The sequence below is a fragment of the Ovis aries genome, chromosome 2 (genome assembly GCF_016772045.2).
Source record: "Ovis aries strain OAR_USU_Benz2616 breed Rambouillet chromosome 2, ARS-UI_Ramb_v3.0, whole genome shotgun sequence".
NCBI lineage: Eukaryota > Metazoa > Chordata > Mammalia > Artiodactyla > Bovidae > Ovis > Ovis aries.
In genome coordinates, this window is record NC_056055.1 from 172,300,453 (window position 1) to 172,314,337 (window position 13,885).

Genomic DNA, 13,885 nt, shown 5'->3' on the forward strand with positions numbered 1-13,885 from the left:
TCAGTATTTTCAAGAGACAGTTGTTGCTGTTGTTCAGTCACTCAGTCATGTCCAGCTCTTTATGACACCATGGCCTGTAGCACGCCAGGCCTCCCTGTCCGTCATCATCTCCCAGAGTTTGCTCAAACTCATGTCCATTGAGTCGGTGATGCCATCCAACCACCTCATCCTCTATTGTCCCCTTCTCCTCCTATCATCAATCTTTCCCAGTGTCAGGGTCTTTTCCAATGAGTCAGCTTCACATCAGGTGGCCAAAGTACTGGAGCTTCGGTTTCAGCATCAGTCCTTCCAATGAATATTCAGGGTTGATTTCCTTTAGGATTGAACGGGTTGATCTCTGCACTGTCTAAAGGACTCTCAAGACTCGTCTTTAGCATCTCAGTTCAAAGGCATTAATTCTCCAGCGCTCAGCCTTTTTTATTGTCCAGCTTTCATATTTGTACATGACTACTAGAAAAACAATAACCTTTGACTAGACGGACCTTTGTCGGCAAAGTAATGTCGCTGCCATTTTAATATACTTTTTAATATACTGTCTAGGTTTCTTGTAGCTGTTCTTCCAAGGAGCAAGCGTCTTTTAACTTCATGGCTGCAATCAGCATCCACAGTGATTTTGGAGCCCAAGAAAATAAAGTCTGACCCTGTTTCCATTGTTTCCCCATCTATTTGCCATGAAGTGATGGGACTGGATGCCATGGTCTTAGGTTTTTGAATGCTGAGTTTTATCACCCTCCTCTTTTAGCTTTATCAAGAGGCTCTTCAGTTCCTCTTCGCTTTCTGCCATAAGCGTGGTGTCATCTGCATATCTGAAGTTATTGATATTTCTCCCTGCAATCTTGATTCCAGCTTGTGCTTCATCCAGCTGGGCATTTCACATGATGTACTCTGCATATAAGTTAAATAAGCAGGGTGGCCAAAGTATTGGAGCTTCAGCTTCTGCATCAGTCCTTCAAATGAATATTCAGGACCGACTTCCTTTAGGATTGACTGGCTTGATCTCTTGCAGTCCAAGGGACTCTCAGGAGTCTTTTCTAACAGCACATTTCAAAAGCATCAGTTCTTCAGCACTCAGCTTTCTTTATGGTCACATCCATACATACTACTGGAAAAACCATAGCTTTGACTATATGGACCTCAATCCTGAATATTCATTGGAAGGACTGATGCTAAAGCTTAAGCTCCAATACTTTGGCCACCTTATGCGAATAACTGACTCAATGGAAAAGACCCTGATGCTGGGAAAGATTGAAAGCAGGAGGAGAAGGGGATGATAGAGGATGAGATGGTTGGATGGCATCACCAGCCCGTTGGACATGAGTTTGAGCAAGCTCTGGGAGTTGGTGATGGACAGGGAAGCCTGGCATGCTGCAGTCCATGGGGTCGCAAAGAGCTGGACATAACTAATCAACTGAACTGAACTGAAGCAAGGATACATACAGCCTTGATGTACTCCTTTCCCAGTTCGGAACCAGTCCATTGTTCTGTGTCCTGTTCTAACTATTGTTTCTTGACCTGCATACATGTTTCTCAGGAGGCAGGTAAGGTGGTCAGTATTCCCATCTCTTTAAGAATTTTCCATAATTTGTTGTAATCTACACAATCAAAGGCTTTAGTGTAATCAATGAAGCAGAACTAGATGTTTTTCTGGAATTCTCTAACTTTTTCTGTAATCTAACAAGTGTTGGTAACATGATCTCTGGTTCCTCTGCCTTTTCTAAATTCAGCTTGTACATCTGCAAGTTCTCAATTCGCATACTGCTGAAGCCTAGCTTGAAGGATTTTGAGCACTATCTTGCTAACATGTGAAATGAGTGCAACTGTGTGGTAGTTTGAGCATTCTTTGGCATTTCCCTTCTTTGGTATTGGAATGAAAACTGACCTTTTCCAGTCTTGTGGCCACGGCTGAGTTTTCCAAATTTGCTGGCATATTGAGTGTAGCATTTTCACAGCGTCATCTTTTAGGATTTGAAATAGCTCCACTGGAATTCCATCACTTCCACTAGCTTTGTCCATAGTGATGCTTCCTAAGGCCCACTTGACTTCAAGCTCCAAGATGTCTGGCTCTAGGTGAGTGATCACATCATCTTGGTTATCCAGGTCATTAAGATCTTTTTATATATAGTTCCTCTGTGTATTCTTGCCACCTCTTCTTAGTATCTTCTGCTTCCTTTAAGTCCATAACATTTCTGTTCTTCATTGTGCCCATCTTTGTATGAAATGTTCCCTTGGTATCTGATTTTCCTGAAGAGATCTCTAGTCTTTCCCATTCTATTGCTTTCCTCTATTCCTTTGCAGTGCTCATCCAAAACGGCTTATCTCTCCTTGCTGTTCTCTGGAACTCTGCATTCAGATGGGTAAGTCTTTCCTTTTCTCCCTTGCCTTTTGTTTCTCTTCTTTTCTCAGCTATTTGTAAGGCCTCCTCAAACAACTAATTTGCCTTTTTGCATTTATTTTTCTTGGGGATGGTTTTGATCACCACCTCCTGTGCAATGTTATGAACCTCTGTCCATAGTTCTTCAGGCACTCTATCAGATCTAATCCTTTGAATCTATTTATCACTTCCACTGTATAAGAGATGGCCCATAAGTATAGTGAGTTTAAAAATATTCTCCAGGTAATTATAATATGAAGTCAAATTATATCCATGGACCTATATCTTAAGGCTACCATGTTTGATGTCATTTATTATTTAATAAAAGTAGCATACATGTGACTCTTGTCTGGGCAGTCAGTCATTTAAAAAGGTGTTTCTGGAGATTGCAGGTAATAGAGTTTACATCCTCTCATGAGCACACTAAAATCACAACTGTCTGCAGAACAACCATTGACGGAAAAGACTGGAACTTACCAGCAGAGATATTCTATGGCTAAAAACATAAAGAAGGAGCCACAATGAGAGAGGCAGGAGAGGTGAATTTGCAATAGAATCAAACCCCATACCCTCTGGATTTGTAACCCACAAAAGGGAGAAAAATTACTCCAGACGTTCTCCCACAGGAGCATGAGTTCTGAGCCCCATATCAAGCTCCCCAGCCTGGGGTCCACTACCAGGAAGAAGAGACCTCAGAGCATTTGGCTTTGAAGTCCAGCAGGGCTTAATTGTAGGAGCCCCTGAGGACTGGGGTAAATAGAGACTTCACTCTCAAAGGGTACACACAAAATCTCACATGCCCTGGAGCCCAGAACAAAAGGAGTAATTTGATAGGAGCCTGGGCTGGGCCTACCTGCTGGTCTTGGAGAGTCTGCTGGAGCAAGGGCAGGAGGGGAGGCCGCATGTCACCCTGGGGACATAGACACTGGTATTGGACATATTGGGGAACTTTCAGCCACGTGAACACTGCTGCTGTGGCAGCTGACATTTTGGATACTTAGCTCCAAGATCCTATAAGGACAGTGCTGGTACACCTCAGGCCAATTAGCAAGCCAAAACAACCTGTGAGACACCCAGACCCCATACCCAGCTGTGTCAGGAACCCACCCCCTCTCTCCTGTGCAACGATCTGAAATGAGCCCTGGGGTCTGTGGGCCCTAGTCAGACTCCAGGACTCAGTAGTCTGGCACTAATCCCTGGATTGGCTTCAACAGCTAGTGAATAGAACAAGAGCCCCAGAGTCTTCCAGACCATGACTCTACTCACCACTGAGCCAGCACTAGCCCCTGGGCTCCCTAGGATTCTGCAACCAGCCACCTTGTGACCAGACCCTGTTAAACATCAGCCAGAAGCATTGGCATAAGGCAGGGCCTGGCAACTAACCAGACTCGGGGCCTGCCAGAGTGCCCACATAGTCAGCCCACCACAACAGAAGGACCCATGTAGCCCTCTCAGGGGGAACCCTAGAGCATATAGGTCAGGTGACAAGAGGGCAGTGCCCTGCTAAGATGCATAGAACACCTCCTCCAGAGGGCCACCTCTCGAAGTCTGAGAAACCTAACTAATGTACCACATACATGAAAACACAAATAGAAAGCCAGCCAAAATGAGGCATCAGAGGAACATGTTTCAGAGAAAGGAACAAGATAAAACCCCAGAACGAGAAGTAAGTAAAGTGGAGATAGGCAGTCTACCTGAGAAAGAGTTCAGAGTAATGATTATAAAGATAACCAAGGAACCAGGATAAAAATGAATACACAGAGTGAGAAGTTAGAAGGTTTTTATAAAGAGGAGATATAAAGAGCACCCAGGGCTTCCCTAGTGGCCTATGGCAATTTGCCTGCCAATGTAGTAGGCACAAGTTCAATCCCTGGTCTAGGAAGATCCCACGTACCATGGAGCAACTAAGCCTGTGGGCCACAACACTGAGCCTGTGCTCTAGAGCCCAGAAGCTGCAACAGCTGAAGCCCATGCTCCCTAGAGCCTGTGCTTCACAGCAAAAGAAGCCACCATAAGGAGAAGTCTGCATGCCACAGCTAGAGAGTAGCCCCCACTCACCTCAAATAGAGAAAGCCTGCACAGCAACAGAGACCCCGCATAGCTGATAGATATGTAAATAATTTTTAAAAATGGACAACCAAACAGAAAATGAAGAATACAATAACTGAAATTAAAAAATACCCTGGATGGAATCAATAGTAGACTAAATGATTCAGAAGAATGGATCAGTGAGCAGAAAGGCAGAGTACTGGAAATCACTACAGTAGAACAGGAAAAAAGAGAAATGAGGACATTGTAAGAGACCTCTGGGACAACTCAAGTGCACTAATATTCACATTATAGCGGTCCCAGGAAGAGAAGAGAGGAAGGGCCTGAAAAATATTTGAAGGACAGTTTGCTGAAACTCTCCCTAACCTGGGAAAGGGAATAGTCTCTCAAATCCAGAAAGCCTAGAAAGTCCCATGCAGGATCCACCCAAAGAGGAACATACAAAGACACATTGTAATCAAAATAACAAAAAGAGAAAATACTAACAACAGCAAGAGAAAAGCAACAAATAACAAACAAAGGAACTCCCATAAGACCATTAGCTGATTTTTAAACAGAAATTTTCAGGCCAGGAGGGAGTGGTACAATATATGAAAAATGATGAAAGAGAAAACATTGCAACCAAGAATACTCTGCCCAGAAAGATTCTCATTTTGATTTGATGGAGAAATCAAAAGCTTTACAGACATGCCAAAGCTAAAAGCATTCACCACCATCAAACCAGCTTGGGAGAAAATGTTAAAGGCACGTCTCTAGGTGAAAACGAAAAGACCCACAACTAGAATTAAGAAAATAGCAGAATGAAAAAACTCACCAGTAAAGGCAAACACACATTAAAGGTAGGAAATCACCCACAAACAAAGCTAGTAGGGAGGTGAAAAGACAAAAGGAGTAAAAATCATCTGTATCCACAATAAGCAATGAGGAGATACACAAAACAATTAGATATAAAATATCATGCACAGTAACAGTGAGGGGAGGGGAGCACAAATGCAGTGTATTCAGAATGCACTTGAAGTTAAGAGGTCAGCAACTTAAAACAGTCACATATGTAAAAATACTGCCATACAAAAACCTCAAGGTAACTGCAAACCAAAACTCTATAACAAATATTGAAAAAGGTGTTTCTGTACTCTTAACATGATTTAAAATGATTTTTGAACAATATATATCTTAAAAAACAGAAAAGAATAGCTTTATCTAGCACACATACCAAAAGTAGGCATGCTAAGATGATTTGCATTTTAAAAGAGACTACAGGCCACCTTATGGACCCACATGACCTACCAGAGGTCTCATTTGGAGGCCCCCTGTGCTAGATTATAGATGCTTCAAAAGCAGGAACACGTATTTGATTGCTGTATTTGAATTCATAGAATGACATTGTTGATTGAGTGCCCTAAGCCAAATAAATGAGCCCCTATGTTAGGCACTTGTTCACATTCATAAAAACAACAAATAATATTATCTTCATCAAGCCCTTCCTAAGAAATAGTGATTAAATGATATCTGGTGTTTTCTTTATGTGCAATTTCTTTCCAAGAGGTGGAGGAAACTGATTTGCTTTTGATGAACCTGTGTTGCCTCCAAATTGATGTCCACAGATTTCCTACTTTATTAATTGTCCCAGCAATTTAGCCAGCAATGATTTATATGAAATATTCCCTCTTGTTGTAGGCTCTACAGTCAGCTAATTGATTGCTATATGAATTATGCATCCTAAGCCAAATGCGAGGGTGCATGAAAGATGCAGCCAAGGTCATTTCCACCAACGAGAACTTCGGTGACTAAACGCCTTTTTAAGACAGGGTTTATTACTTTAACTTTGCTGCTTTCTTCGTGTATACATCAAGTCCAGAGTAATGAGAAAACTCTAAAATCGTGCCTTTAATTTATAAAAAGATGCAGCCATCCACAGTTCAGTGTTCTGCTGCCTGACAAGGGCTATAATTGAATTAATTTGGTAGCACTAAGGAAAAAACCAGAAATGGCATACAGGTGCTTTTTATCTGATTCCAAAATATGCCAAATCCCATCAAATTTGTCTATAGTTTATTAACACTCAAAAGCGACTGCTCCCAAAATAAGCACTTTGATTAGATGAAGGCCATGTTGGGACTAACTACAGACTATTTGGCATTTTGGCACTTGATGAAGGACAGTTTTGAAAAGTTACAGTCAATTATCATTTATTCATACTAAGAGAAGTGAATGATTTATACATTGTAGAGACTGTATAAAGGAGAGGAGTGATGCTGTACTAAAGCTTTCAGGATTAAAGCAATCAAGATAGAATAATGAAAGGATCTTGTATTTTGCTGTCTCTGGGACTTAGTTTGAATTATCATTTAGCTATTTATTAGTTGAATGACATTAGGCAATTTAACCCTTCAGACTTCAGTTGCCTTCTTCAAAAAATTGTCCCAATAATACTTTACTTGTACAGTTACTGTGAAGACAAGCATGACTAAAAGAAGTCATTGAAATCAATAACTTAGCCTTAGACGGTACCTTAGTGCTTAGACGACGGAGCATACTACCAGGTAGAGTGTTCCTTGGATTACAAGTTGCCCATAAGGTTTGTAGAGAAACTTTCCAATTTGCTCTTAAAATCACCCCCAGGTACTTCCCCGGTGGTCCAGTGGTTAAGACCCCATGCTTCCAGTGCAGAGGGCACAGGTTCAATCTCTGGTGGAGGGGAACTACGATCCCACATGCCCTGTGGCCTGGCAGAAAAAGCAAACAAACAAAATGACTACCCACAGGGCCGTGAGACCATGTCACTATACATTCCTCAAACCAAACAAGCGTCTTCCGACGTGGAAGTTTCCATATGCTCAGAGAACTCATCTCAGGAATTAATCCACAAGAAGTGCATGTTTCAGAACAAACTACAGTTCCATGAGGCATACCCAGTCACGCTCAGGCTGTACTAGAGAATACGTGTGCTATGATTTCACATTAGGAGAACAGATACCTCACCAGAGAGGAGTCAGTCACAAACCCTTCAGACCAGAACTGCACTCTTTAGCGCACACAGCAATCAGCTAAGGGTCTTGTGAAAATGCTAATTCTGGTTCAGTAGGTTTGGGCTGGGGCCTGAGATTCTGCAGTTCTAACAAGCTTCCTGATGGCATGATGCATCTGGCCCATGAACCATGCTTTGTGTTGCAAGGTTGGGGGCTTTTCAAACACAGTTGCATGTGGGATTCGCCTGAAGATCTCTTTAAAAATAATGATGCCTGGGCTCTTCCTTAGATTTGTTGAATCTCTGGGGTTCAGTCTCTGGCTTAGGTACTTTTTAAAAGCTTCCTGAGTGATCTTTATTTGTAGATTGAGAACCGGTATTTTAGACGCAAAGGCAAGTGCTTCCATCACCTCCTATCAAGCAATCTTTCCATTAGTAAAGCCCAGATTGTACAACACACAGAACCCAAGAGGCAGACTTCAGAACATGACAGTAAGTACAGCAGGGCTTCTGCTATTGAGGGCCTAGTGGAGGTCTCCTCAGATGCTCCCCATCCCTAATCTGGATGAGAGATGTCTGCATAGCTTCTCGCCAGGCCCTGGCATGGGCTCAACATTTCATTGCTTCCTTGTAACTAGTGTCACCCCATCCGTGGTCCTGAGGCTGTGATGTGAACCTGGAGTGGAAGGAAATGCCATATGGCATTGAAGGACTATACATCACAGATTTTTCTTACAGAAGAAAATGCACACCGTGATGGGGAAGTTTTGCTTCCATGGAAGGCATTGGTTCTACTTGCAGCTACCAATGACCCCATGCCTTTAAAAATGAGCACTTATAATACGATGTCTGTAAGTTTACTTTTTCCTCAGTTTCCACAGGTTTTCCTTCTTGCTTGTTGTATTCTCAACAATATGATTATTAATTCAATATCTGGTTTCTCCATTTCAGTGGCACCTGGATCAGATTGACTGGGACCTTTAAGACCACGCTGATTGTCCATCTACCATAGTTCCTGGTTCAGTGGGTCTAGGGTCAGGACTGAGAAATGGCCTTTTTGGCAAATTCCTCTGAGGTGCCATCAGATATCGGGCTGGGAACGGCCCTCCCCCATCCTTGGTTAACTACCACTTTATTATTTCATGAGGTTCATGGGAAGAGAGGTGTTGTGCCTTTATATTCTCCATCTGCCTCCAGTGCCTAGTATGCAGATGGCACAAACAAATACCATTTGAATAAAAACTGATGGCCAAACCCTATCTCATTCATAATGAAAACACTTATAGAATATTGGACATTTCTTCTGGCCCATTAAGGATACTGTTTTCCAAAGAAACTCCAGAAATAACACTGACCTAGGGATCTGTGCTACTGAGGAATCTAGAGCACCTGGGGACACTTTATATGAAAACTTCTTTTCCCCCAAACCATTAAGGTACACTAATGCAATCAGCATGATGTACAGGTTTGTTGACTGTTCAGGCTTCCATTCAGGGGGTCTTGAAATGGAGAAGCAACAGAAGCATCTCCTCTAGGACCATCTGCTTTCAATTTTTCAGCTGAATCTCCTGAAGACTCACCAGGTGCTAATTTTGTATATGGTTCCATTGGAATTCTATCATTTTTCTCTAGATTTTACTTCCCAAAGAAAAGGAAGGATTCACTGAAGCAAAAAACTTCCCTGACATAGAGAAGATCAGGAGTGATCCCCAGCTGAACAAAGGCCAGTTCTACAAAAATAGTTGACAAATTGGCTGAGTTTTAGTCAATCCATTTTTTAGAGTCCCTCCTGAATAGGTAGGCTTTTGGATCAACCATGCAGTCAGTCCAATTCAGTTTCAGAAGGAGGAAACAGATTGATTGTTTTTAAACATATATTTTTTCCTCTCCCAACCTGGGCAGGTGCTATTTTGGACAATTTTGAAAGCAGAAACCATGACTTTATGAAAATCTGTTGCATGATTTCCTTTTCACATTCAAGTACTTAGAAATCATTCGCCCTTGTTACTAGAAAAACTAACGTTGGGCAATTGATTAGAATCTCTTCTAATCCTCATGTTTTCTGAATTCATATTACCAGAAAGGAGAGAGACCAACGACCTCATTTGCAGTCGTCCCAAATAAAGCCTGAGCTTCATGCTCACATTTGAGCACTAAGTTTAAGAGTAAAACTCATGATGGAGCAGAGAAAAGGGGCACATTTTAGCAAAGCTTCAGGCAGACTTGATCCGAACTAAATGCTTTGTAATCTCTCTTTAAACAAAAGCTTTAGCTTCTGTAATCCTCCTCTTTATCTATCGCTGTGAAGCCTCCTGAGGTTGAAGCTGCTGCTTATGTCAGTTTTATAAACAGCCTAGATCTCTGCCCACAAATTGGTTTCCAGGGGGGATGGCAGCAGTGTCAGCTTAGCTCAAGTGTCATGAGTCATGGTCCCCTCCCTTTGAGACACCTGTGCAAGTACAGCCTGAGCAAGGCCTGAGCATCCTTTGCTTGTATCCTCACTTCACAGACATCCTGCTACTGAGCATCCATCCAGCCAAGGTCCCTGGCTCATTAAAGCACGGCTGAGAGACTATTGTGTCTGTCTGCACCTTCTGTTCTTGAACCCCCAAGGAAAACTTCCATTTGTCGCGTCAATATGAACTGTGCCACATTGTACTCTGGCTCCACCCAAAGTCTGGTGGCTTTGATGGAGTCCTTCAGTGCCTGTGAGCCTCCACTGCTTTTCCTGGGGGGAAACAGCAAGGAAGCTCAGACTCCATGACAGACTGATGCCCTAGTGGAGCACAGTCAAGCCAGGATTGACATGGCTTATGCTGGTCACTGTGACTTTCTAACAGGGGACTTCAATGCTGCTGATGAAAGCCTATATGTGGAGTCAATGAACAGCTGCATTTCAAATAAATGCCAAAAAAACAAAAATATGTCACTGTGCAGAAACATTAGAGAGAGCATGCAACTTTTGATGCACCTATTGTAGTGAGACCATGTGCTCGCATGTGAATATAGACACATGCACACACATACACAGAGACTCCTCCACAAAGGAGAAGCTGTCCTGTCTTCTCACAAGTCTGAGCTCCAGCTCTGTGTAAGAGAATCAATCTCTAGATAAATCCTCATAAAGACCAATTGTGACTTTCCCTTTGACCTAGAAATCTAGGCTCAGACTCATTGATAAGAAAGTTGTTATATCTGGGAATTAAAAAAAAATCCTGGATTCTCAAGTGGCCCAGTTTAATGGAAGGACTATAGGGGTTTAGCATTAAACAGCTCTAAAGATCCTACATATTCCATTTATTAATTGTGAGGCTATGAGCAAGAACCTTAACCCTCTGAGCCTCGGTTTCCTTATATGCATGAAGCTTCTTGGAAGCATTATGTGTGATGTGGCTAGAAGAAAGTAAAATCTTGAGGAAGAGTAGGTATCTGCTACTACTGACAATTCTTACCAGACAAGACGTGTAACCTTTTTGGGTACTGATTTCTCCCTCAAAGAATCAATTCTGGTGCTCCAAGATTCTAAAAACTTAGTGCTTATAGTGGGTTGACCAAGAAGTTCATTCAACTTTAAGTAAAAATAAAAGATACTTTTCATTTTCACCAAGAACTTTATTGAACACTGTATTCATTAGCCAAATACACTTTTTGGCCAACCCAATACTTTATTTAGTGAAAGAGGACTGATGCAAAGAATCAGGAGTTTCTCAACAAAAGCTGATGAATTTCTTCCTTCTCCTGGTGTCCCTGGGTGGATAGGCAACTGCTCCGTCTCCACATATATGTGCTGTGTTGTGTTAAGTTGCTCAATCACGTCCAACTCTGCAACCCCACGGACTGTACCCTGCAAGGCTCCTCTGTCCATGGAGATTCTCTAGGCAAGAATACTGGAATGGGTTGCCATGCCCTCCTCCAGAAGATGTTCCCAACCCAGGGATCAAATCCATGTCTCCCGCATTGTAGGTGGATTCTTTACTGTCTGAGCCACCAGGGAACCCCAAGAATACTGTAGTGGGTAGACTATCCCTTCTCCAGGGGATCTTTCTGACCTGGAAATCGAACCGGGATCTCCTGCATTGCAGGAGGATTCTTTACCAGCTGAACTAGCAGGGAAGTCCCCACATTTACACAGGTGTTAATAAAATGGGGCAGGATGATGGTAAGTCCCTAGGGGAGAAAGTGTGAAGCCTCTATTTTCATCTTGCCATCTGGGCTTTCTCTCTCTCTTCCCCCTTTCTCTCTATTTCTCTTTGTCTCTCTCTCTCCAAATAAAAATAAAGAATGTAATATCTCAGCCTTACATTTCAAAGGTCATTAAGGTGGGCACAGTTACAAAGCTATATATAAGCATCAGTTATTATTGTTAGCTATGTAATCATCACTACAGATACATAACTCTAGATCACAATGTCTCCAGCTTTCATTGGTAATAAATTATGCTCAACTCTGGACTGTTCTAGAAAATAGTAATTGAAGAAAAGTTAATATTCCTAAAGTGCTCTACATGGAGAATATTAGGTAAAGGTATCATACTTTCTTGCATTTGGTGTGTTTTCTAAGAGCTTTCTTTCCCAGACTCCATACTTGATTTGTATTAAGCAATGTCACATGTCATCTAGGACTGCCACTTATTTCCTGCAAAGGAAACTCATACAGCTGGACTCAGTATCATCATTTCAAAGATGTGTATATATACAAGGACTCTCTTCATCCTTTATTTAAAAGGTAGGTAACAAAATTTAGGGGCTTCCCTTGTGGCTCAATGGTAAAGAATACATCTGCCAATGCAGATGGTTTGATCCCTGGGTCAAGAAGATCCCTGGAGAAGGAAATAGTAACCCACTCCTGTATTCTTGCCTGGGAAATACTATGGACAGAGGAGCTTGGTGGGCTACAGTCCATGGGGTCAAAACAGTTGGACCCTACTTAGGGACTAAAGAAACAACAGAATTTAGATGGGATTAATCAGTGTGTTAATCAAAAGCAGAGACATTACTTGGCCAACAAAGGTCCATCTAGTCAAGGCTATGGCTTTTTCCAGTAGTCATGTATGGATGTGAGAGTTGGACTATGAAGAAAGCTGAGTGCCAAAGAGTTGATGCTTTTGAACTGTGGTGTTGGAGAAGACTCCTGCAAGGAGATCCAACCAGTCCATTCTGAAGGAGATCAGTCCTGGGTGTTCTTTGGAAGGACTGATGCTAAAGCTGAAACTCCAATACTTTGGCTACCTCATGCAAAGAGTTGACTCATTGGAAAAGACCCTGATGCTGGGAGGGATTGGGGCAGGAGAACGGGATGACAGAGGATGAGATGGCTGGAAGGCATCACTGACTCAATGGACGTGAGTTAGAGTGAACTCCGGGAGTTGGTGATGGACTGGGAGGCCTGGAGTGCTGCGAGTCATGGGGTCGCAAAGAGTCGGACACGACTGAGTGACTGAACTGAACTGAATCAGTGTGTACAGATGATAGATACTATTTTGAGTTGACTCACTGGCATTTTCACTTGCATTTTTCAGGTGATCAATTTATTTTAAAATATGCCTTAAAAAAATGAAGTAGTCTGGCTCAAACAATGCAATTTTCATTCCCTCTCATGTTGATTATAGTAACTACAATAACAAACCAGCATCCACAGGGTAAAACTACTCTCTCACATGCTGGTGAGCAATTGGTGAATTTCACTGACCCATTTTTCCATAATGAAGTAAATTACATTTAATCTTTAAAATGTCCTCATATTGTCAATCTCACTTGTTTTTCAGCTTGTGGAGGCTCTTATGAGTTAGTGATAATTCTCACAGATCAAATCTTTTATAAATGAATTGTTGAAAGCCAGAAGCCCCAACCACAGAGCAAATGCTACAGATAAGATGGAGTGTTACAATTTACACTTGGTCCCAACTCTACTCATCTTTAGCATCATTCTGATTTGTGCTTCTAGGTAGATGTAATAGTTTCCTGTTGTGCAACAAATGGTCGCAAATCTAGGAGCTTAAAACCACACACCTTTACTATCTCACAGGTTTAGGTCTAGGCATCTCTTATACTTGGTACTTTGCTTAAAGTCTCACAAAATTTCAATCAAAATGTCAGCTAGGCTGAGTTCTCATCTGAAGTGTTTACTGGGATATCTTATACTTTCAAACTCACTCTGTCACCAGAACACATTTCCTTGTGGTTGTAGGGCTGAGAGGCCCAACTTCTTCCTGATTAGAGGCTGGAGGCTGCCCTAGGCTCTTATCAGCTGCCTGTGGTTCCTCACCACATGGACTTTCCCAACAGTGCTGCTAACTTCATGTTAGCAATGCAAGTCTCTAGAGTAGGTCTGCTCCCAAGTCATCATCTTAAATGGCAGTGTAATCATGGGGGTGCACATCCTTTACTTTTCACATATTTTGTTGGTTAGAAACAAGTCACAGGTCCCACCCACACACAGGGAAAGGACTATGCTGCTGCTGCTGCTGCTGCTAAGTCCCTTCAGTCGTGTCCCACTCT